We start from the raw sequence: 25,255 nt of genomic DNA, 5'->3' as shown, positions 1-25,255 counted from the left end.
GCCCCCTGAAGCTTTGTTAAGAAAACAAATGGTGATTCTGTAGGTGTGACAGCTTGCTTGGAGAGTTACGAGAAGGTGAATACATCCCCACAATCCAGGCAGCCTGGAACACATTGATCTCTATTTAAAGCACCAATCGGATTTTTGTTAATTATAAATGATTGATCTGCAGTTTTTTCCCCTCGCTCTTCTTATATGTGTGGCTCCCCCTCCTTTCCCCACTTCTAACTTCTTTGCATGCTGAGTACAGAGCTTTTTGTTTAAAGGGACGATCATAGAGAGCAAATTATAGGAATACCCAGCAGCGATGCTGTTGTGAATGTCATTGTCAGAGCATTCACTGTTCACCGATTGAGGTGAACTCTGAGGTAGATTTCAAACTGACTCCATGTTCCTTCTTTACTTGACTTATTCCTAAAATGAAGAATTATTTTAACAAAATAAAGCATTAGAATAGTATCATAGACATCACCATTATTATGTCTTAAAATCTGACTTGTGAGCCTGTGAACCAGTCCCCAGTATTAACTCTGAACCACGGTGTATGCCTCGCGCACACCAGGGTATGAGTTGTGACCAGCCAACCCTGTGTGAGACAACAGGGTGAGTGAGGGGAATATCTCTGACCTTACATCTCCGTTTATAGGCGTTTAGGTGACTAATCCACCTTTTATCATCTTTGTGTAGTGGTTTTTTAATAATGTTTAGAAGCAATAGTGTACTCAAAAACTGACACATATATTACTCCTGATAATTGCTCACCACACTTAGTTCTGAAGAGCACAGAGAAATGTCCCCAGGCTTCTTTGTGGACCTCTATATAGAGAAAATATCTGAGCATTAAATATATTTGTGTATTGAATACAAAAGCACATAGTTACTTGTTTGTTATTTATGACATGTACAATATATAATTTGCACAGATCTCAGGAAACATATTTGTAAAAATTACAGTTTAAGGACAGGTACTAGTGGATTACGTTGAAAACCATATTAGTTTCATAATTTTAACTAAAATATAGATTTTTATGAATGTTTTTCTTAAGTTTGAACCCTTAATTAAGTTTTAGGACATATCTTTTCAAGTTATAATAATGATTTTTACCTCAGTGTTCTTTTTTGTTAATTGTCTAAATAATCCATGAAATGTACTAGAGACTTCTCTAGACCAAGAATCTTAAAATAGTTTAGTTTTCAGTGACACTCTTATGCAAAGTCCTTTAGATTTGAAGTATTGCCTCACTTCTTTGAATGTCTTGAAACTTGTTCACCTTCCTAATGAGTTGCTCTATCACTAATTGTATGTGACAAACTCTCGGGAGCATAAGAGCAATTTCTGTCTTTAAAACAACAGTATATAATGGGCAAGAGCCTCATGTATAACATAACCTCCTCCAACTCCAAATTCTGTGATTTTTAAAAGAAGCTCACTGTTGCTTTCTAAATAGATTCAAGTCTATAGTATGCACCTAAATATGAAAGGTGTTCTGACAGAACTTCCCCATGAGGTAATTGTTTAATGATCCTGTAAGTACTCTCAGGAAAACTAGATTTAAAGTGTAATTTTTACAGTGTTTTTCCCCAGTATTTTAAAAATATTTATTTTTTTCATGATTACTGTTTATTGTTTTATTGTAATATTTTTTAAATTAGCAAAAGTCTTTAGGGCACATTTATAAATAATTATAACCATAACGTTTTAAATCAGATTTGAATTAGCCAGAAAAAGCAGTGTAACATTTTTACAAATATTAGCACATCAGAAAAGTTGTTGATGTCAGTGTCTAAATAAGTAACCAACAACAACATTAAGAAATGAGTGACCATGGTAAATGCACAAAGTTATTTTTATAACATGTTTCCAAAGGGCTGATTTTAGAAATGTTTTAATTTTACTCCTGTTGGTTTTATTTTTGAATAGTCTAACTAATGATTTTCATTAGTGTACTTGTAATTTATGTCATCTGAGTAGTTCTACCAAGGTTAAATAATTTAAGGAAAAAAACCCTTATCTGATATAAGATAGCTAATGAAGTATATTAGATACTTGCCCTATTGCTGTATGAATTGGGTCTCCAAAGCTAACAACAGCTTTCTGCGGGAACACAAATCTCTATGTAAATATCCAAATGTAGCAAGATGTTGCAAATTTTTAAAGATATGCCATAAAAATAGATTAACACTAGTGTGCAGTCCTGTTCAACTGAATTACAAAGGGATATCATGGGATTGCCAGTGACATTCACATAAATAAAAAATCAATTCTTAATGATGAGGCAGTCTTGTTTTAGCGCATTACCCAGGTTAAATGGGAGCATACAAAGACATCAACTCCTATAAGACTAGTGGAATCATTGTATATTAATATGATTTAGGGAGCTACACACCTCGATGGAATAATTGTTATTATATCTATAGAGCCAGATGGCACTTGATGTAAACAGCCATTGAGCACCTCAAACGCAAGTATGGCAGGTGATCTTTAAGGTGTTCTTGCATCCTGCTCACTCATCTTATCACTGGAATCTGCATTCCTGTTTGCAGAATGGTTTGATTACCAGTACACAGATTTTTCAGAATGGTACTCTTGTTCAATAAGAATACAGGGTATAGAATTTTCTTAGCAGAAGAATAGATGAGGCAGAGTCGATAAGGCAGCTACCTGGATTGGTGTGCTTAGTATATTTTTTACGAGAAGGAGAACAGAGAGAATCATATTTTTCCAGCAACAGTGGCAAAAAAATGGTGTCTTCGGAAATTGTTTTAAATGAATTCGCAAATTTTCAGTGAAGTAGGCTCTAGTAATTGTTGGTATCAAAATAACCCTATCAAGGAAGCCAAAACTTATTAAAATATATTTCCAAAGTAAGAGAAATCCAACTTTAGAGCAGAAATGTCTTTAAATTTCTTGTTTTTAAAAAGAATCTTGCTTTGTTTTGAAGATTTAAATTGACTTCTGCTAATTCTAAGTATCCAGTTAGGGAAAACTCATTAATTTTTCCAACAGATACTAATTGGGCACTTACTATGTGTTAGTACCGTTCTAGGTGTTAGGGATTCGTCAGTGTAAAAACCCCACTCTCCAACAGAGTTTACTTTCCTCCAAGGGGAGGGGGGCAATAAATGGTATGATATGATATAAAATATGAGAGAAATGAAATAGGGAAGGGAGACCATGTGCTCAGAGAGTGTAGGAGTGTAAGATTTGCCTTCTTCCCTTTAAAAACATAGAAGAGGCCATCTAGAAATAATAAAAGAGGCTGGGAAAATTCTTGTTTATCTTCTAACTTCATTGATCTTATGAAATTTCTAGTGAATTGTCTGATAAACACCTGCTGTAATAGCCTCAGCTCAGTGGCCAGAGTTAAACAGTTTGGAATGGGTTCGGGATAAGCTTAGATTTTCTTGGCTTAAATTAAATTTAATAATGTTACATAAGTTTTTTATGGTTTGGTAATAGCATACCAAATAGCATAATATGGTTTGCTATTATCTTTCCTTTGATAATAGCATTAAAAGGCAAATCATCTTTAATTATAAATAATTCCTAAATTTCTCCCTTGCTTTACCTTATATAATCCAGGTTTTCATTTTTAAAGATAAAGGACATAAAACTAGCTTTTATAGGGATCTTTATTATAGTAAATTTATAGATTTCCAAATATATAAAACAGATTTTCCAAGTGTCTAAAATATAGGATGTTCCTTGAAATTTCAGGATCTCATAAATTAACTCTTCTGTTCCATAATGACAAAATTCATCTTAATTCATAGAATATATCCCCCACCCCACTCCATGGTGCTATTGACCAACTAATGGCTAGATTTGAAACTATAATGTTCAGTTCTTCACTAGAAGCAGTTTATCATATAACTGTAGCTTATCTCTAGATGAAACATAATATATGCTGTGAAATATTCCTTTAGTTTAGGTGAAAAGATAAAATTCACTTTGTAAAATGGTATAGCCTTCAGTCAGGTTTATTTTTAGTTAAATACTAAGAATTAAAAAGCACATGTACTAAAAATAAAATAAAAGTTAAAAAAAGTACATGTGCTTATCACTGCGTAGGAAAAAGTACTGAAAGGTTGTGTTCCGAAGTGTTAATAATGGCTAGAGTTTACAACGTAACATTAGGAGTAATATTTATTCTTTTCTTTGCACTTTTATACTTTTAATTCTTTTCTACAGTGACCTTGTATTCCTTTTACAGTCAAGAAGAAACTCATTTTTAAAAGCTAAAGATGCCTAAAAATTGATATATTTACTTAACATAAAATCTCATAACTGGTAAGTGTATGCAGATCAGTTCCGCAAACAATAGAAAGTAGTAAAAATCAGCAAACATCAAGATTTAGATAATATCATGAAATTACTAATTTTACCTATTTCTATTTCATTGTACTACTTGAAAAATACCATGCAAAATTTGACCAATTTATCCTTTTTTTTTAAATTTCTAAGACATCAAACTTCTGTTAAAAAAAAAAAACAGTAGGCTGAGACATTTCTATAGCAACATGCCAGATATGCCAAATTTCATAAGAAAACATGTTTTTAATTTCAGGCCTTTGAATATGGTGATGCTCATAAGGATGAGTATTTATGAATGTATAATAAAAAATAAGAGGCTTAGAAACTTTATTTCTTTTAACAGTCAACAATATTTAGCCTATCAGAATGCTTAAATAGATAAACATTCCTACTGTTTTAATTTTGAATATAGATTGTCTCGTGCTGATGGGAAGTATTGTTAATTTTAATAAAATTAACTTTATATTGTTATTTCACCGCTTTATAATAATTTTACATGGCGCCCTGGGGATGCCTCTGTTTTACATTATCAGGTGTCACATTTGCCATTTGGTTGGTATAGCAGCGTTCAGCTTCACTTCTCTATTCGATTGCCTGAAGCCACACTATTCACGTTATATTACAAGTAGCTATATTGCTATACACTGCACAAGTTTATATACTTTTATTCTGTACGTATATATCATTTTTTTATTTTCTTAAAATCATTGTTTGTGCTATTTCCCAGCATTCCTGTTGCTTGCCTTTAGGTAGACACAGTTATGATAAAAAGTTGGCTAAGACACCTTAGCAATCTGCCTCAAGTATTAACATTAAAATTTATTTTCAACCTGGAATCGGTCCCAATTTTGATACAATCTTAGCTAGTGCTTCAATGTTTTTGATAAGAGTTATACTTTGATAAACCTATAAAATATAACTTTTTACATAGAGTTATTGCTATTTAAAAATAAGAGGAAATCACTGATGACTTTCATAACTCACCGTATGTTGGACAGATCAATTAGAGATAATTAATCAGAGCATGTCTCCATTAAATGTTACCTCTTGACTTAAGTTCTCCCAGGAATTCATAGAAATCAGACCGACTTGCAAGTAATCTGTAAGAGAATTGAATATTTGTCAAATTAAATACCAGTTACTAAATACACAGTAATTAAATAATAGTAATTAAATTAAAGGTATACCAGTTCCTCTTGAGTAAGTCTGTTTTTACTTTTTACTTCTTTTCATATAAATTTACATTGTAGCTTTGAGTTTTTCTAATTTGAATTGTTCTATTACCCGCTTTATCCTGCTGCTATCTAAGGTGTAAGAGTGTGCTAAAACATTTTGGTTAGCTGTGTCAAATATTTATTGTGGGCAGTTCAGAATGTGCATTTTAAAATGGACTTTCTTTTCCACTTGAGTTTGTGTATATATGTTTACAAGCAAGCTGGTCTCTTGTCCGAGACCCTATGTGCAGCTGGCTGTTATTTAATTGATAAGCTAATGATCCCTATAGTCTAAGGAGCATTTAGCAAACTGATAACTGATAACAAATAGACCAATCAGTTTAAACCTGCTTTAGTAATTCATAGTCAAAACTACATAAAAATGAGTACTGAGGAGTTTCTATATAAGTGTGTTATATATTGGTATTTTTTTTTCAGAAATTGCTCCCTTTTTTCTTCTCTTACCAAAAATTTTCCTGGCTAGTAGGAACTATGTCTCTGTTTTGGATTAACCATTATTTCATGTTATTAGCAATCATGTATCATTTCCTTTCACACCTTCAAGTTTAATATCTTATGTACACTATTTTAGTTAGAGTCTTGGAACAAAATATTATGTAATAGTCTTACTTTTGTTTCTACTCAATGAATGTAATTACCCTGCCATTCTCTTAAACTGTAAGTTGCTTATTGGATATATTTTTCATTTTCTGTTATTGTGAAATTTTTAGGTTTGGGGGATGTTGCTGACTACAGGTAATGAAACATGGAATCAGGTTTGTAACAGACTGTTCTAGTTGTGGTACTGGTACAATTTACTGAGCGACTTTGATGAAGTAATTAAAATTATCTGGCTAGTTAAGAGGAGCAATACAAAGAACAATTATAAGGAACAGGGAATTACTATATTAAGCTGGTTTCAAGCCAAAAAGAACTCTTTCTCTTGAGGAAGATGTCAAGTGTATGTACGTTTGTTATGGGAATATTGTAGATGTTGGTTGTAAATATTGTATGCCTATTGAATGCTTATGTAGCTTTGATCTACTTGGTAATTCCTAGTTAGCTATTTGCCTTTGGGCTGAACTCATAGACTTTATCTTTGCTTTTCTAGCTCAAATATTTAGAGATTCTGCATATGCCATTTGAAAAGCCATTTTAATGCCATTGCAATGACTATAGTGCAGAGAATTTTCTTATAAAAATTTTGCAGGACATGGAGAGAATTTGGGGATAAAACTAGTTTGCATAATTCTAAGCCAGAATTGGAGGCAAGTGACCTGCAATGTTCACACAGCAATTTAATGGCTATTAATATATTTCTGAATTTTTAGAAGAAAGTTTATTGGAAAAAGATTTTATGAAGTCTCTGAATGTAGGTAATTTGAATCATGTTTATAAATATTTTACCTGCCATGAATAGATGATTAGTTTTGTCCAATAACAATTTCAGAGTAGCTAATGTGGCAATATAAATATGAATGTTTAGAGGAGCATTTTTTCTTTATATAGTAAATATGTGATTAGTAATGATTTCTTCTACGGAGGGTTTTTTATGGCACATTGCTTTATAAAGGAAACGAAGTTAAGTGTGAAAAATTACATAATGAAATCTTCTGGGAATATGTGGTTTAGGTATAATTATAAGCATGAAGGTGTATAATTTATACTTGCATAATGCCTTTCATTGAAGGTTGTGAAAATAAGTCCTGTGATGTACTCCAGGCTTCATATTTCTTATATACTGTACTTGCCTATATAATTGAAACAACTTCCCTACTGTGGTCTAACAATAGTCTCACACTCAAAAATACCTAAAATTTAGCATTATACAGCCAAACCTGTCTATCACAGTAACGCGAGTAACGTCTCTTTTGTCTTTTTTTAAAATTAATTACTTGTTTATATATATTCTCCTTCCACCAAGCATTTGATGTAGCCTTCCCAATCTTTTCAAAAACTTTTACCCAAGCTAATTAGCTACTAATTACCAAAATTAAAATTGCAACCATTTGTTGAAAGCCTTGTACATGCCAGGTATCGTACTGGCTGATTTCTATGTAATATCTCATTTAACTCTTCCAGTAATCCTGTAAACTAGATATTACCAACCCTATTTTACAGATGAGAAAATTAAGATTCAGAAAGGTTAAGAACTTCCTCAAGACCATATTACTCAGCTGTGGGAAAGCAGGAATGTTAATTTATATTTGACTTCCAAATTAGATGTCTGAGGAAATGCACAGAGTAAGGAACAATATTCAGAATTCCTCTCTCCTATTCTCATTATAAAACTATACTTGATGGTTTTTATGATTTCTGATGGAGAAAAGGATGAATGATAAAAATGAAACTTTTATGTAGAGCCAAAGGAAATAGCAACCTACTCCAGTCTTCTTGCCTGGGAAATCCCGTGGACAGAGGAGCCTGGCAGGCTATATATAGTCCATGGTGTCACAAAAGAGTCATACATGACTTAGCGACTAAACAACAAAAGGATTGAAAGGACTCGTGGGAAATACTGATATATGGGCTCTGTTTTTCTATAGACCCAGCTTGACTAGCAAAAGGAGTTGGTAGTGTATAAAGGAGAGTAGGTGTTTAATGTAGTCCCACTGACTGATTTTTGTTTTTGTTGCTTGTATTTTAGGTGTATCCCAAAAAACTATTACCAAGCCCAATGTCAAGGAGCTTTTCCTCTTTGTTTTCTTCTAGGATTTTTATGATTTCAGGTCTTATGTTTAAATCTTTAATTCATTTAGAGTTAATCAGTTATATATCCAATAAGAGGTGATCAACATCATTGCTCATCAAGGAAATGCAAATCAAAACCACATTGATACATTACTTCACATCTATTAGAATGGTTATTATTAAAAAGACAACAAAGAACAAGTTTTGGCAAGGATGTAGAGAAAAGGGAACCCTGTTGCACTGTTGATTAGGAGTGTAAATTGGTACAGGCACTATGGAAAATTATATAGAGGTTTTTCAAAAAATTAAAAATAGAACTAACATATGATACAGCAATCCCACTTCGGGGCATATATTCAAAAGAAATGAAAAAGCATCACAATGAGGTATCTGATTCTCTTGCTTATTGCATCATTATCCACAACAGCCGAGATATGGAAACAACCGAAGTGTCTACCAATGGACAATGGATAAAAGGTGTGATATGTATTAATATGCGAAACGAGGGCATTATGCTAAATGAAATAAGCCAGAAAGAGAAAGACTTATTATATGTAAGTATATAATAACATGTGGAATCTGAAGATGTTGAACTCATAGAACCAGGGGCCAAGGGGTACTGTGGAATGGAGCAATGTTGGTCACAGGATACAAAATTCCAGTTAGAAGATGAGTAAATTCTGAGCATCTAATGCGCAGCATTGCAATTATAATTATTGATACTGTATTATGTACTTGAAAGTTGCTAAGAGAGTAAATCTTAAGTTTTCTCACACAAAAAAGAAATGGTAGTGATGTGATGGAGATGTTAGCAAAAGCTGTCTACAGTGGTAATCACTTTGCAATATATACATGTATCAAATCAATACATTGTACACCTTCAGTTCAGTTCAGTCGCTCAATCGTGTCCGACTCTTTGCGACCCCATGGACTATAGCACGTCAGGCTTCCCTGTCCATCACCAACTCCCAGAGCCTACTCAAACTCATGTCCATTGAGTCAGTGATGCCATCCAACCATCTCCTCCTCTGTCGTCCTTCAGATTGAAGATTGTGCCTTGAATCTTTCCCAGCATCAGGGTCTTTTCAAGTGAGTCAGTTCTTCGCATCAGGTGGCCAAAGTATTGGAGTTTCAGCTTCAGCATCAGTCCTTTCAATGACTATTCAGGACTGATTTCCTTTAGGATGAACTGGTTGGATCTCTTTGCAGTCCAAGGGACTCTCAAGAGTCTTCTCCAACACCACAGTTCAAAAGCATCAATGCTTCGGCTTTCAGCTTTCTTTATAGTCCAACTCTCACATTCGTACATAACTACTGGAAAAACCATGGCTTTGACTAGACGGACCTTTGTTGGTAAAGTAGTGTCTCTGCTTTTTAATATACTGTCTATGTTTGTCATAGCTTTCTTCCAAGGAGCAAGCGTCTTTTAATTTCATGGCTGCAGTCAACATCTGCAGTGATTTTGGAGTCAAAACTAATAAGGTCTGTCACCGTTTCCATTGTTATCCCATCTATTTGCCATGAAGTGATGGAACTGGATGCCATGATCTTAGTTTTCTGAATATTGAGCTTTAAGCAAACTTTTTTACTCTCCTCTTTCACTTTCATCAAGAGGCTCTTTAGTTCTTCTTTGCTTTCGGCCATAAGTGTGTCATCTACATATCTGAGATTATTGATATTTCTCCCAGCAATCTTGATTCCAGCTTGTGCTTCATCCAGCCTGGCTTTCACATGATGTACTCTGCATAAGTTAAATTCGCAGGGTGACAATATACAGCCTTGACATACTCCTTTCCCAATTTGGAACCAGTCTATTGTTCCATGCCCAGTTCTAACTGTTGCTTCTTGACCTGTATATAGATTCTTCAGGAGGCAGGTCAGGTGGTCTGGTATTCCCATCTCTTGAAGAATTTTCCACAGTTTGTTCTGATCCACACAGTCAAAAGCTTTGGCATAAAAAAAAAAAAAAAAAAAGCTTTGGCATAGTCAATAAAGCAGAAGTAGATGTTTTTCTGGAACTCTCTTTTTCGATGATCCAGTGGATGTTGGAAATTTGATCTCTGGTTCCTCTGCCTTTTCTAAATCCAACTTGAACATCTGGAAGTTCACAGTTCATGTACTGTTGAACACTGGCTTGGAGAATTTTGAGCATTACTTGCTAGCGTGTGAGATGAGTGCAATTGTGTGGTAGTTTGAGCATTCTCTGGCATTTCCTTTCTTTGGGATTGGAATGAAAACTGACCTTTTCCAGTCCTGTGGCCACTGCTGAGTTTTCCAGATTTGCTGGCATATTGCTTGCAGCACTTTAACAGCATCATCTTTTACGATTTGAAATAACTCAACTGGAATTCTATCACCTCCACTAGCTTTATTCGTAGTGATGCTTCCCTAAGGCCCACTTGACTTCTCATTCCAGGATGTCTGGCTCTAGGTGAGTGATCACACCATCATGGTTGTCTGGGTCATGAAGATCTTTTTGTATAGTTCTTCTGTGTATTCTTGCCACCTCTTTTTAATATCTTCTGCTTCTGTTAGGTCCATACCATTTCTGTCTTTTGTTGTGCTCATCTTTGCATGAAATGTTCCTTTGATATCTCTAATTTTCTTGAAGAGATCTTTAGTCTTTCCCATTCTATTGTTTTCCTCTATTTCTTTGCATTGATCACTGAGGAAGGCTTTCTTATCTCTCCTTGCTATTCTTTGGAACCCTGCATTCAAATGGGTATATCTTTCCTTTTCTCCTTTGCCTTTTTTGCAATATGTACATGTATCAAATCAATACATTGTATACTTTAAGCTTATACAATATTTTATGTTATTATTTCTCATTAAATCTTGAAGGCAAAAAAAGGACAGTAGGTGGAAATAAGCTTTATGTTCCCCTCCTGGAATCACCTTTCCCATCTTATTCACTGCTCACTCACAAATGGCTTGGATATTTTGCTATATGTTTCTTTTCCCATCCCTAATAACATTTTAAAATTGAGCAAATACTCCAAAAGAATATTTAGAGATGGCTGTGAAGATTTGGAGAGTTTAGAGGATGAGTATACCGAGAGCATAAAAAAAATGGCCTTCTCTCTGAGTCATAAGAGGCCTCAGGCTTACTGTGAGAGAACTCTCCATTTAATTGCTTTGTAAGCTAATCTATACCTCCATGTCTTTCAATATGACTTCCATAAATCTCAAGCAACTAAGAATTTCAGTGTGCGCTGCCTGGCATCTGATGCTGAAAACTACTGATCTGGTAACCTGATCGAAGTTTAATGACTACAGTGGGAGATTTTTGTCGAATTGTGAACAAAGCCCAAATGCTTTTAGTCTCATTATGTATGTTGTACCAAATCCTTTTGGTGGTCCATGAAAGCCAGGTCCTCCCAGACTTGGCTAAAGTCCAGATTTCTTTAAGATTTCCAAGCTTCCAGTACTGCTAAAATATATACTAGTTGATATAGATATCATGTCCTCTAGTGTAAGACGAGAGTGAAATTATCACAGAATATCTGAATCCCTGAGTTACTTATAGAAAAGGGACATATCTAATATAAGTGCATTTTTTCCCATAATGTGCCAGTTTTGCTTTTCAGAAACTGTTTCAGAACATGGTGATAGATACATCTGAACATTGAAGTGATCTATGTACTCACATCCAAGCCTGTGCTTCACAGATCACCACTCCCAGAACTGGCAGAGCTCACTGTGGGCCCACGTGCTCCTGAGTACACTGAAAGGAATGCCATTTCCTAAATAACCTATGCTAAGATGGCAAACAGTTTTTCCTGCATGTTCTGACAACTACCCATAAGTGATCTGCTTCAACACTTCACACTCACCATAAAATTTTTATTTGATGTAGAATGTCTTGAAAGACACTGACCTGTACAGATTATTTCTTATCTTTATTAGCATCCTATTCATGACCTACTTTTAAAAAAATGGTTATAAAGAATTTCCTAAATAAAATCAGAACAACTACAAATGCTTGCCATAAATGGTGTTGGGTTGGCCAGTTAACAGGTTGGTAGCTCACACTAGAAGAAGGGACCATGTTGGATTTAGTTAAGGAGGAGCAGGGGGCAGGGAATGAGTAAAAGGAATGTAAAATGTAAAAGGGAGGGAGTGGCTGGTTTTCCTGTGAACTGTGTTTAAGGTGGAAAAACAACTTCAAAATTACTTCTAAGACATTCAACATAAAAGGAGTAAGCAAGAAATAGCATAAAAACAGACTGAATAACCGTGTTCAAATGATGATGGTGAGAGTCTCGGGCATTCATTGGAGAGTTCCATGTTGGACAAGGAAGAAGTGGAGTCTGGTCTTAGAGAAGGAGGTTGGCTGGATTCCCCCTTCTGCTCTACGGAAACTAGCTAAGTACAAGAAACCCAGACAGAGAGCCAGTTAGGCAGCCTGAGAGCACTTTGTCCTCCTGACATCTGAGTTCCTTACCCACCCAGAGGGAAAGGGAATGGAGCAACAACTTGTAACAAGCTCTCACTTGTAACTGGATGAGTGTTCAGGAGCCAGTGAGACCCCCACCTTTGCCTGCCCCTAGATTTCAGTAATCACTAGTCAGGCAAGTCAACAAACATTTGATCTCCTCTGTGTGGGTCTTATTGGCCCAAACCTGCTGCATCTGTGGATGGCAAGGGTTATTATAAACACCAAAAGTTAAGCTGAGTTTGAAAGAGTTAAAAAACTTGGCCAGGTCACAGACTATCTAGAGGGAGTTGAACTAAGATTTGAAGCCAAGCAGTCTGACTCCAGAATTAATCTGGCTTTAGCCACTGTGTTATGCTGTCTTAATCATATGCAGTTAAATTTTAGATACAATTTTAAACAGATCTTCTCATAGTCATAGGAAACTTTCTTTAGTTCTCTATCGTAATCACAACTAATCATACCCTAATCACAACTTTTCTCTGTATTCTCTCATCAGTTATATATTTTTGTCTAAAGACTCTAAGCTCTTTATTTTTCACTGTTGTTAATGCTGCCTTGGATTTCTTAAGTTGTTTAAGATATATGATTGTTTTGATGATCTTGACAAAATTGTGCTCCAAAATGACCCCAGCTGTGTTTTTTGCCATGGTCCTCTTATTTACTGGAGCTACAGACAGGGTTAGCATGCCAGCCCACTAGCTCTTAAGGATCTACCAAGTGCTGGTTTAGTCATCCTGCCAAGAAAGACTTACCCTGTAAGGCCATCAGACAGAAATTCCCAAATATTTGATGGCTTAGATAACTCATTATATTTCATGATGAACAATGGAATTTGGTATGGCAGGGGGAAAGTCATCTCCTCTTAAACATCCCACGGGAGACTCAGAGCAAGAATCTCTTGACATTGTAATTATATTTTAGAAACAGCCAATGTGTGTAAGCCAAAACTTTATCAGTATTCCTATGTTTAGATAATTATTAGGTCATATTCTGTCCCTAAAATAGGAACTTGACTCTCCCAAATATCTTGTTAACTAAAAATTTCATTCATTTATGGCTATTTCAGAGAACTTAAAGTACTTGCACTTTTTAAGTCAAATTCAGAAAATAATTGCAAGGAATTGCAAAATGCTAAGGGTGGATGGTATTTTATAGTTATTGTTCCCTCAAATGAGTAGATATGCATGCAGCAAGAAGTACAAAAATTATGCAGTTTTTCTTACAGAAAAATAAAAGCAATTTCTTGGTATGGGCAGTGACTCTGGTTTTGTAATGTGTTAGCACTGGGGGAAGCTAGTGAAGGATATATAGGAACTCTGTACCATCTTAGTCACTTTTCTCAAAATCTAAAATTATATTTAAGTTTTAAAAATGAAATTCATTAATTTGGGTGTAAGTGAGAAGTGAATGGGGAATAGAGGAGACAGGATTGGCCATGAACTGATAATTATTGAAGCTGCAATAATTGGCGATAAGTGCAGAGGTTGATTATCTCATTTTCTCTATATTTGTACATGTTTGAAATATTTATAATAATTTTTGTCTAATAAAAGACATAAAAAGAAAAAGTTATGCACAGTTTGACTTTGGACAAACATAAGAATTTTCTAAATGACTTTGTTAATCTTGACAAACTTGTTATCATTGAATACCAGGGGGTTTTGCCATTCTTTTCCTTTGCACAAAGAATCAAGTGTATGCTAATGTGATTTTTAAAAATTCTAAAATATATGTTCTTTGTTATATTTAACTACTGTTCCTCAGGTTTTCTTTATTACTACAGTGCTAAAAATATATACCTGAGATGAACTAGAAATTTTTTAAAATTGTCTTACCTATCCATAGACTTCAGTTCAGTTCAGTCGCTCAGTCGTGTCCGACTCTGCGACCCCATGAACTGTAGCATGCCAGGCCTCCCTGTCCATAGACTTGTTTGCTTTCTAAGTCACTTCAGTCGTGTCCAACCCTGTGCGACCCCATAGACGGCAGCCCACCAGGCTCCCCCGTCCCTGGGATTCTCAAGGCGAGAACACTGGAGTGGGTTGCCATTTCCTTCTCCAATGTGTGAAAGTGAAAAGTGAAAGTGAAGTCGCTCAGTCATGTCTGACTCGTAGCGACCCGATGGACTGCAGCCTACCAGGCTCCTCCGTCCATGGGATTTTCCAGGCAAGAGTACTGGAGTGGGGTGCCATTGCCTTCTCCGGTCCATAGACTAGTGGATAGTAATATTCATTTTATGCCTATTTTTGGATTTTGTTTTTCTAAATTAAAAAGCCATACCACTGTCAGATATTTTTCCATTGCTTTTACAGTAAATTTATGCTATTACAGGGGCTTCTCTGGTGGCTCAGATGGTGAAGAGTCTGCCTGCAACGTGGGGGACCCCAGTTCGATCCCTGGGTCAGGAAGATTCCCTGGGGAAGGGAATGGTTACCCACTCCAGTATTCTTGCCTGGAGAATTCCATGGACAGAGGAGCCTAGCACGCTACAGTCCATGAGGTCGCAAAGAGTCAGACATGACTGAGTGACTAACACTAACACTAAGACGCTATTACAGAGATAAACAACTAGATCAACACTTATGAGTAAGAGAGGTTTCAAGATCCGTGTTAGAATTTAAGCTGTGGACCACTAGATGGTGGCCAAAGTGTTGTTACTTTCTAAGTCCTCTCTTTAAAGATATCTGTGTTAGAGGATTTCCTTACAAATACATTCCTTAATTAGTTTGAAATGACAGAAGCCTTCTTTAAAGCACAATTTGAAGTCATATTTCTTCTGTCCACCAGCCTAAGTGTGTGGTATTTGATGCAGGAGCAGGCAACATCTACTTAATAAGCATCACAGGAACAGGAGCAGTCAGGAACATGAGAAAGAGGTGTGGTGATGTTGGCAAAGAGCTTCACAGTTCCTGTTTGGGCACCTGGGGAATGGAGTGCTTAAAAACCTGGGTTGTGAATCTAGACTGCCTAATCTGAACACAGAGTCTGTCTTGGTGTTTATAGCAGCTTTATTCATAATAGCCCCAAACTGAAAACAACTCAAGTACCCATCAACTGGTGAATAAACAAACTTTGGTATATCCATATAATGGAGTACTATTTGGCAATAAAAAGTAATAAACTACTGATACATATTGTTTTGTTAGTAGTGTATCACTTTTACATATAGGGCTTCCCAGGTGGCACTAGTGGTAAAGAACCCACCTGCCAACACAGGAGATATATTTAAGAGATGCAGCTTTGATCCCTGGGTCAGGAAGATCTCCTGGAGGAGGGCATGGCAACCCACTCCAGTATTCTTGCCTGGAGAATTCCATGGACTGAGGAACCTGGCAGAAGCCTGTAGAGTCCGTGGGGTTGCAAAGAGTCAGACATGACTGAAGTGACTTCGCACTGAAGTGACTTCACAGAAACACACTGATACATATAACCACATGGATGGATTTCAAAGGTTTTATGCTAATTGAAGGAAGCCAAACATAAAAGATTAGCTAGCTAGCATATGATTTCTTTTTTTTCAATTAATTTTTATTGGACTATAGTTGCTTTACAGTGTTCTGTTAGTTGCTGTTGAACAGCAAAATGAATAAGCCATACATGTACACATGTCCCCTCTCTTTTGGAATTCCTTCCCATCCAGGCCACCACAGTGCATTAAGTCAAGTTCCCCATGCTATACAGTCTGTTCTCCCTCATTATCTACCTATTTTATACATAGTGTCAATAGTGTATATGTGGGGGGTTCAGGATTGAGGGGACCTGTGTCTACATGTGGCCAATTCATGTTGATTATGGCAAAAACCATCACGATATTGTAAAGTAATTATTCTTCAGTTAAAATAGATTAATTAAAAAATAGTATATATTTGTCAATCACAATTTCCCAATTCCTCCCACTCTCCTTTTCCCCCTTGGTATCTACATATTTGTTCTCTGTGTCTGTGTCTCTATTTCTGCTTTGCCAATAAGATCATCTATGCCGTTTTTCTAGATTCCACATATAAGCAATATTACATGATGCCTGTTTTCCTCTTTCTGACTTAACTTCACCCTGAATGACACTCTTTAGGTTCATCCATGTCTCTACATATGATTTTGTCTATAGAACACTGTTAAAAAGTCAAAACTATACATAGAAAAGTAGATCAGTGGTTGCCAAAACCAGGGATAGAGGGAATATATTGACTGCAAATGGGCACAAGGGAACTTTTTGGAATGATGAAAATATTCTATATCTTTATTTGGTAATGATTATATAAATATATATAATATATTTTTCAATATATTTTTTCAAAATCCATCACATTATACATTTTTAAAGAATTCTATTTTATGTAAATTATATCTCAATAAAATATTCACAATCAAATATATAAATTACATTTTCCAGAAACCTTTTTGATTTGCCTAGCTTCTGTAAAAAAGTCTACTGTTATTGCTATAGGTTATGTCTTTCTATTTATTTTTTTACTGAAGTACAGTTGATTTATAATGTGTTACTTTTTGCGGTACAGCAAAGTGATTCAGTTATACATATACATACTTTCTTAGGTCATGTCTTTCCAGAACCAAGGGATATATGAGTTCTTTGCCACATGTATATTTCTATCCACCCTCTTCTGGTAAAACTGTGTAACAACAGGGCCCTAGGGGATAAAGATAGAAAGAGAGACCCTGGGTTAAATACTGGCATTAGAAGACAAAGTCCTAGAAGGAACTGTAAGCACAGGAGAGGATTCAGGGAAAGTGGCCCAGGCCACAGAGAGAGGAAGACCAAGAATAGAGTATTGGCTGGCCCTGGGAGAGGAGGTGAGGGTGAGGTGTGGGGAAAGGTAAGCTAAGAGAGTGCGATGAAAAGTACCTCTAGGTATCACAGCTCAAATTAACATGTTTACACGTTCATGACACCCAAGTGGTTTCAGTTTCTCGGCAGTGGAATTTCTCACATAATTAAGCGTTTAGAAAAAAATTCATTTTTGCCATTAAAAAAACATGACAAATGGTCCACATGTATCATTTGGACATAGGTTACATTACCCAGATAATGAACTCTTTCATGTAAAATTTCCAGTAGATTTTTAACATGCAAAAGTCCTGCTCATATGTTATTCTGCATTGATCTGATTGGAGCTGTTAGTGTCTAGTGGATCAATGATCAGCAAACTAAAAAGTCACTTAGTGACTATGACACTCCTGGCAGTGTTAGAATCTATTGTGTCAGGAATTCTTGTTTTATTAACTCTGTAATTGCCTGTTCAGCTGAACCAGTGAATTTTATTACACATTTCCTTTCACCTGAATAAGACCTTTGCACTGCTGCTAGTGCCCTGAGGATCCTCCATTTTTTTCTCTGCTCCATGTCTTTCTCTAGCGCCCTGTGGCTTCACTGCCATCTGTTTAGGCAGAGACGTGTGTGGAAAGAAAGGCTTTAAGAATATCACCACCTTGCCTTAAAGCTGTTCAGTGGGCCCTTCAGCATGGTCGCCTCCATTGAGACACACTTTGGTCTCAGGAAGTAGGAAGTCAACAGTGCAACTCTGTTTGCTGTGTGTTGATGCTTTCTTTAACCAAAGGACCATGATGTCATGTGGCATGGGAATTAACAGCATTCACTCTGGAGACAGATCTTGGCCAGTTGACAGGTTAAATAAACTCTCTCAGCCTCAGTTGCCTTGTATGTAAAGAGGGAGGATAGGACTAGTTCCTCCCTCATAATAACATGTGAATGTCTCACCAGCACCTCAGATTCAACATGCCTGACACTTTGTTCCCCACCACCTGTAACTCCTCTCCTTTCTCTTGAAAAATGATGCAGTCTTCTTTGACCCCCACCCCAACATTCAACATTTACCAAATGCTACAACCTGCCTCCTAAATGAATCTTTGATACATCCATTACTCTTCATCCCCACCATCTCTCCCCAACCCAAGCCATTACCATTCTCATCTGGAATCGTCTTAGTAATTGTCCAACTGGATTCCTTCCCCAAATTCACTCTTCATTTCAGTCATTCAGTTGTGTCTGACTCTTTGCGACCCCATGGACTGCAGCACACCAGGCTTCCCCGTCCATCACCAACTCCCAGAGTGTGCTCAAACTCATGTCCATTGAGTCGGTGCTGCCCTCCAACCATGTCATCCTCTGTCATCCCCTTCTCCTCCTGCCTTCAATCTTTCCCAGCATTAGGGTCTAAATTCGTTCTTAGCTTCTTTTAATAAGATCACCATGCTGCCATTATTCAAAAATTTCTGTTTTCCTTAGAATTGGATTCAACATCACTGACACATCCAAAAAGACTTGGTATGATTTCATCCTTTTCTCTACCTCATATCACTGCTCTTGGCTATTGCACTAGGATTTATTCATCCAATTTACATTTTCATTTATCCATTCATTCAACTAATATTAATTGAGCATCTAGTGTGTCAGGCATAGCGCAAGTGCTAAGACTACAAAGGGAAAAGGATCCCTGACTGGGATGAGCTCAGTGCTTAATGGGGGATAGAGATACAAGAAGATTTAAAATGGTAAAATGTAATAGATCAGAAGGAGTAATTATCTTTGTGTTTGGCACATCGGAGAAAGCTTTGCAGTGAAAGTGACTATATTATGCCTGGGAGGATAAACAGAAATGTGTGTGTGTGTGTAAGTTTAAGTTAGATTCTTTCTGCCAGAAAGTGTTTTAGGAATATAATATAAACCCAAAGCATAATTGTGCTTTAGATGTTGTTGTTATTGTTGTTCAGTCACTCAGCCGTGTCTGACCCTTTGTAACCCCGTGGACTGCAGCATGCCAGGCTTCCCTGTCCTTCACTATCTCCCGGAGTTTGCTCAAACTCACATGCATTGAGTTGGTAATGCCACCCAACCATCTCATCCTCTGTCATACCCCTCTCCTTCTACCTTCAGTCTTTCCCAGCATCAGGGTCTTTTCCAGTGAGTCACTTCTTTGCATCAGGTGGCCAAAGTACTGGAGCTTCAGCTTTAGTATCTGTCCTTCCAATGAATATTCAGGGTTGGTTTCCTTTAGGATTGACTGGTGTGATCTCCTAGCTGACCAAGGGCCTCTCAAGAGTCTTCTCCAGCACCACAGTTCAAAAGCATCAATTCTTTGGCACTCAGCCTTCCTTTTGGTCCAACTCTCACATCCATACACGACTACTGGAAAGACCACAGCTTTGACTATATGGACCTTTGTTGGCAAAGTGATGTCTCTGCTTTTTATTATGCTGTCTAGGTTTGTCATGGCTTTCTTCCAAGGAGCAAGCGTCTTTTAATTTCATGGCTGCAGTCACCATCTGCAGTGATTTGGGAGCGCAAAAAAATAAAGTCTCTCACTGTTTCCATTGTTTCCCCATCTATTTGCCATGAAGTGATGGACCAGATGCCATGATCTTAGTTTTTTTAATGTCTAGTTTTAAGTCAGCTTTTTCACTCTCCTCTTTCACCTTCATCAAGAGGCTCTTTAGTTCCTCTTTGCTTTCTGCCACAAGGGTGCTGTCATCTGCATATCTGAGGTTATTGACATTTCTCCCGGCAGTCTTGATTCCAGCTTGTGCTTCATCCAGCCCAGCATTTTGCATGATGTACTCTGCATATAAGTTGAATAAGCAGGGTGACAATATACAACCTTGATGTTCTCCTTTCCCAGTTTTGATCCAGTCCATTGTTCCGTGTCCAGTTCTAACTGTTGGTTCATGACCTGCCTACAGGTTTCTCAGGAGGCAGGTAAAGGGGTCTGGTATTCCCATCTCTTGAAGAATTTTCCATGGTTTGTTGTGATGCACACATCAAAGGCTTTAGTGTAGTCAATGAAGCAGAAGTAGATGTTTTTCTGGAATTCTTTTGCTTTTTCTATGATCCAATGGATGTTGGCAATTTGATCTCTGGTTCCTCTGCCTTTTCTAAATCCAGCTTGTACATCTGGATGTTCTCAGTTCACATATTGTTGAAGCCTAACTTGGAGGATTTTGAGCATGTCCTTGCTAGCATGAGAGATAAGTGCAATTGTGCAGTAGTTGTAGAGGATGCTTAATAGTTTCCCAGATCATTGAGGTATATAACCAGCACAAGCTGTTGGTCATTTCTCTCAGAACAAATAAAGCTGATGGAACATTTCCTTTTTTTCATAAAGAGTAGTTTTCTATCATCTTTGTTAAAATCTCTCCATTTGTTTTGAATGGTCAGTGCAAATTCCCAAATTTTCGTTTTCTTGATATGTATCCCAGGAACTGGAAAATCAAAAAAGCTGTTGATTGTAGAATATGGTCAGGATGAACCTAAAAGAAAATAAACTCAACATTCTTGGATTTTGAGTCTTTTTAACTGGCTTCTCAAGGAATGCACCATATACTCATCATATAAATCAGACCTTCTTTAAGATTTAATTCCAGTACAGAGGAATTAGACTATCCACAAATGACAGAAAGTCTGTCACTTTAAGGTTTTGTGGCCTGCCTAAAGCCCAGGTTATGTGTGAAATATCTACTTTTCTAGAAATGCAACTTTAATACTCAACTGCTACTGAAAGTCCATTTCGTAAATTTAATAATGGTTTCCTTTAAATTTTGGTTTCTGGTTGTATTTATTTTCTAAAACTTTTAGATAATCAAAAGTATTCTCTTAATTAATTTCTGAAAAAAATGTTACTGAGATAATTTCTACAATGTAAAAGAAATATTCTTTAAAAAGTAACTTAATTTTCCTTTTATGTCTATGATGCTTAGTGACCATATTGTTTTGCAGACATTTCACAGAAGTGTTTTTACTCTAAGGAAACTGATTGATAACCACAGACACTATTTGCTACAGATAATATCCTGTCTAAACTCTGTTACATAAAGATCTCAGTGCACTTATTGCATAAGACATTTTAGCATTCTTAGTTTTAAGCTCAGTGTCCAAGATACAGAGAACTAACTCAGTCTGTGCTTCTGGAAGAAACATTTGTCAATTAAGTGAAATTGAGTTGCTTGTAAGACTTCTGAAAGTACTGATGACATCTCGGTTGTAAAGAGCAATGGGAGCATTACTCTCTGCTTCCTTTGGCTAAAGAGTAAGAAATAAGAAAACTTGCCTGACCAAGGGTAAAGTTGACCTAAAACTCTATAGACTATTTCATTTGAAATGATTAGGAAAGTACAGTATATGGAACAAAAGGAATTAAACTGAAAAATGTAAACTGTAACTTAGGAGACCTCATAATTATAGCAACATCACCTTTTCTGCTTCCTAATTCCTCCTTAAAATGTGCTTTCTGATATAGACTCTGAAGATATAAAGATGAATAAGACCGAGTCCCTGCCTTCAAGGAACTAATAATCCAGTGGAAAACAGATGTGCACAGCTAAACCCTAATTATTGAGATATATTAGTGTTTTCAGCAAGGTGCTAAGTAGAGGGAGAACAAAATAAATTTTACCTAAGGGAATCAGGGAAGACTTCACAGAGGAGGTGACATTTAGTTGAATCTTAAAGGATGAGTAAACTTTAACCCAAGGAAAAAGGAAAGTAGGGATACCTTGAAATGGGAAAATATCAGGAAACAAAAGCAAATTGTATAAAAATACTTAGCAGATTGGAGAATATACAGGGAGAATGACTGGGGAGGTAACTTAAGATTAGTTGTGGAAAAAATGAATATTCCTCTTCCCTTAATCCATTCTCATCACCTCCTGTTAATAGTTTAGACTTTATTTTGTGAGACATTAGGAAACCAAAAAACCTTAGTATTTTGTGGTGGGAATGTTTTATTGTTTGGTCATCTGCAATCAGCTCTTCACCCTTCCTATAAACTCCCTATCCTTTTTGTGTTACCACCAATTATATGTGTTATTAATAAGAGTAGTTTCTTCCACTATCAAATTTTTCTTCAACAAAATCTGGTCTTGTCAGGGTCCAATCACCTGATTTAAGGTTGACCAAATGAACACTCCTCTTTGAATACTTTGAATTTTAATCAAGTGACGCAAAGATGTGAGGACATCTGGCAGTCATATTCACAACAGCAGCAGCAACTACAGTTGGTGCATTGTGGGATTTTGTTGTGGTTTCTGTCCCTTGACCCTTGGGAGCTCCCCTGATTCTAACCTTGATTCATTTTCTGCCTTGCCCGTAAGAACTAGGTCCAAACAATGTCCAAAAGCAAATTTATCATTCAAATTCAAGGAGTTACACAACTGGGAAATTAGAACTATAGGTTCAGAACTTTAAATGAAAGACTTTTCAGAGATAGAGATAGGTTTTATTAAAACCTGTATTTCTCTTGTTTTAAAGCTAAAAGTTAAAGCCCAAGAGATGGATCACCCTGGGAGAAACTACAGTGGAAGAAAACAAGAGGATCAGAAATAATACTCTGGGAGATGCCAATATGTGAAGAAGCAGACAGAGGCGATAGTAAGGAAAAGGATATCAGAGAGTTGGGAGAACTCAGGGAAGAAATAATTTCAAAGAGGTGGTCAGAAATATAGCAAATTGCTTAAAGATCAGACAGAGTAAGTATTGAGAAGAAGTCATTGGGATGGGCAATTAGTGCACCATTGGGTACTTTGAAAGAAGAGATTTAGAGTAGCTTTTCAGGTAGGAGTCAAAATCCTATTGTTAAGGAACTAATCACTGCAGATGATGACTGTAGCCATGAATTAAAAGATACTTGCTCCTTGGAAGAAAAGTTATAACCAACCTAGACAGCATATTAAAAAGCAGAGATATTACCTTGCCAACAAAGGTCCATCTAGTCAAAGCTATAGTTTTTCCAGTAGTCATGTATGGATGTGAGAGTTGGACTATAAAGAAAGCTGAAAAAAAGAAAGAAAGAAAGCTGAGCACTGAAGAATCAATGCTTTTGAACTGTGGTGTTGGAGAAGACTTTTGAGAGTCCCTTGGACTGCGAGGAGATCCAACCAGTCCATCGTAAAGAAAATCAGTCCTGAATATTCATTGGGAGGACTGATGCTGAAGCTGAAACTTCAATACTTTGGCCACCTGATGCAAAGAGCTGAGTCATTTGAAAAGACCGTGATGCTGGGAAAGATTGAAGGCAGAAGAAGGGTATGACAGAGAATGAGATGGTTGGATGGCATCACCAACTCAATGGACATGAGTTTGAGTAAATCTGGGAGTTGGTGATGGACAGGGAGGCCTGGCGTGCTGCAGTCCATGGGGTCGCAAAGAGTCGGACATGACTGAGCGACTGAACTGAACTGAAGAAACTAATAGGTGACAAATGGAAGCAGGAGTACAGACTGTTTTAACTGAAAGTTTACTGGTGTGATAAAGGATGAAACAGCAGCAAGGGGTTTAGGGTTAACAGAAGGCTTTTTCTCTAGAGAACTAAGACTTTTCAAAAGGAGGAGGAGATGTTGAGAATGTTGGGAAAAGAGATTGGGAATGGCACAGTAAGTGTGGTAGATCTCAAGGAGACAAAGGATTGAGGTGGTTGACCCTGGGATCCAGGCTGAATAGGCAAGAAAGTGCAATGGCTCTAAAGTGCAGGCATGCCTGTGTGCTCAGTTGCTCAGTCATGTCCAGCTCTTTGCGATCCCACAATACTGCCATTTCCTACTCCAGGTTCTAAAGTGAGGTGGAAACAAACAGAAACTCCATTCCAAGCGGGTTGGCTGGCTTGAAGGAATGCAGTTGGTATCACCAAATTCTGAGCTGCTCTTACATGTGTGTGTGCTAAGGCACTCAGTCAGGTCCAATTCTTTGTGACCCTATGGGCCATGGCCCACTAGGCTCCTCTGTCCATGGGATTCTCCAGGCAAGAATACTAGAATAGATTGTCATGTCCTCCTCCAGGGGATCTTCCCCACCCAGGGATAGAACCCATATCTCTTTTGTCTCATTGGCAGGTGGGCTCTTTACCACTAGCGCCAGCTGGGTAACAATCAAAACTGAACAAACTTGCTATACTTTATCCTTGCTGCCTTCATCATTAGAGTGAAAAACTGGGAATAATCTAAGTGTCCACTAGTGGGGATTTCTTAAATAAATTATGATGTATCCAAATTGTGGTACTTCCCTAGTGGCTCAGATGCTAAAGAATCCACCTGTAATTCAGGAGACCCAGGTTTGATCCCTGAGTTGGGAAGATCGGCTGGAGAAGGGAATGGCTACCCGACTCATTAGAAAAGAGCTTGATGCTGAGAAAAATTGAAGGCAAAAGGAGAAGAGGGCAGCAGAGGATGAGATGGTTAGAGAATGGTTATATCATGGTTAGAGATGGTTATATCACCAACTCAATGGACATGAATTTGAGCTCACTCTGGGAGATAGTAGAGGACTGGGAAGCCTGGTGTGTTGCAGTCCATGGGGTTGCAAAGAGTCGGACATGACTGAACGACTCAACAACAACAAATGTCATGACTATTTTTCGAAAATAAGTAGACTGTTATCATTGTGTTAGTGATTATATTCCAGCCATAATTTGGATTGTTGTTGTTGTTCAGTTGCTAAGTCGTGTCTGACCCTTTGCAACCCCGTGGACTACAGCACGCTAGGCTTCCCTGTCCTTCACTATCTCCCGGAGTTTGCTCAAACTCACATGCATTGAGTTGGTGATGCCATCCAACTATCTCATCCTCTGTCATACCCCT

At 37.0% G+C, this 25,255-nt stretch overlaps 1 protein-coding gene across 2 annotated transcripts in view; it reads left to right on the top strand.

Annotated features, from left to right (window-relative positions):
• Nucleotides 1-25,255, top strand: part of SKAP1 (src kinase associated phosphoprotein 1) — a 291,789-nt gene that overhangs the window by 142,589 nt on the left and 123,945 nt on the right. The gene's annotated exons all lie outside the window — the stretch shown is intronic.

This window comes from Cervus canadensis, chromosome 1 (genome assembly GCF_019320065.1).
Source record: "Cervus canadensis isolate Bull #8, Minnesota chromosome 1, ASM1932006v1, whole genome shotgun sequence".
Taxonomy (NCBI): domain Eukaryota; kingdom Metazoa; phylum Chordata; class Mammalia; order Artiodactyla; family Cervidae; genus Cervus; species Cervus canadensis.
Note: the sequence above shows the minus strand (reverse complement) of the source record. Positions and strands in the feature narration are given on the sequence as shown.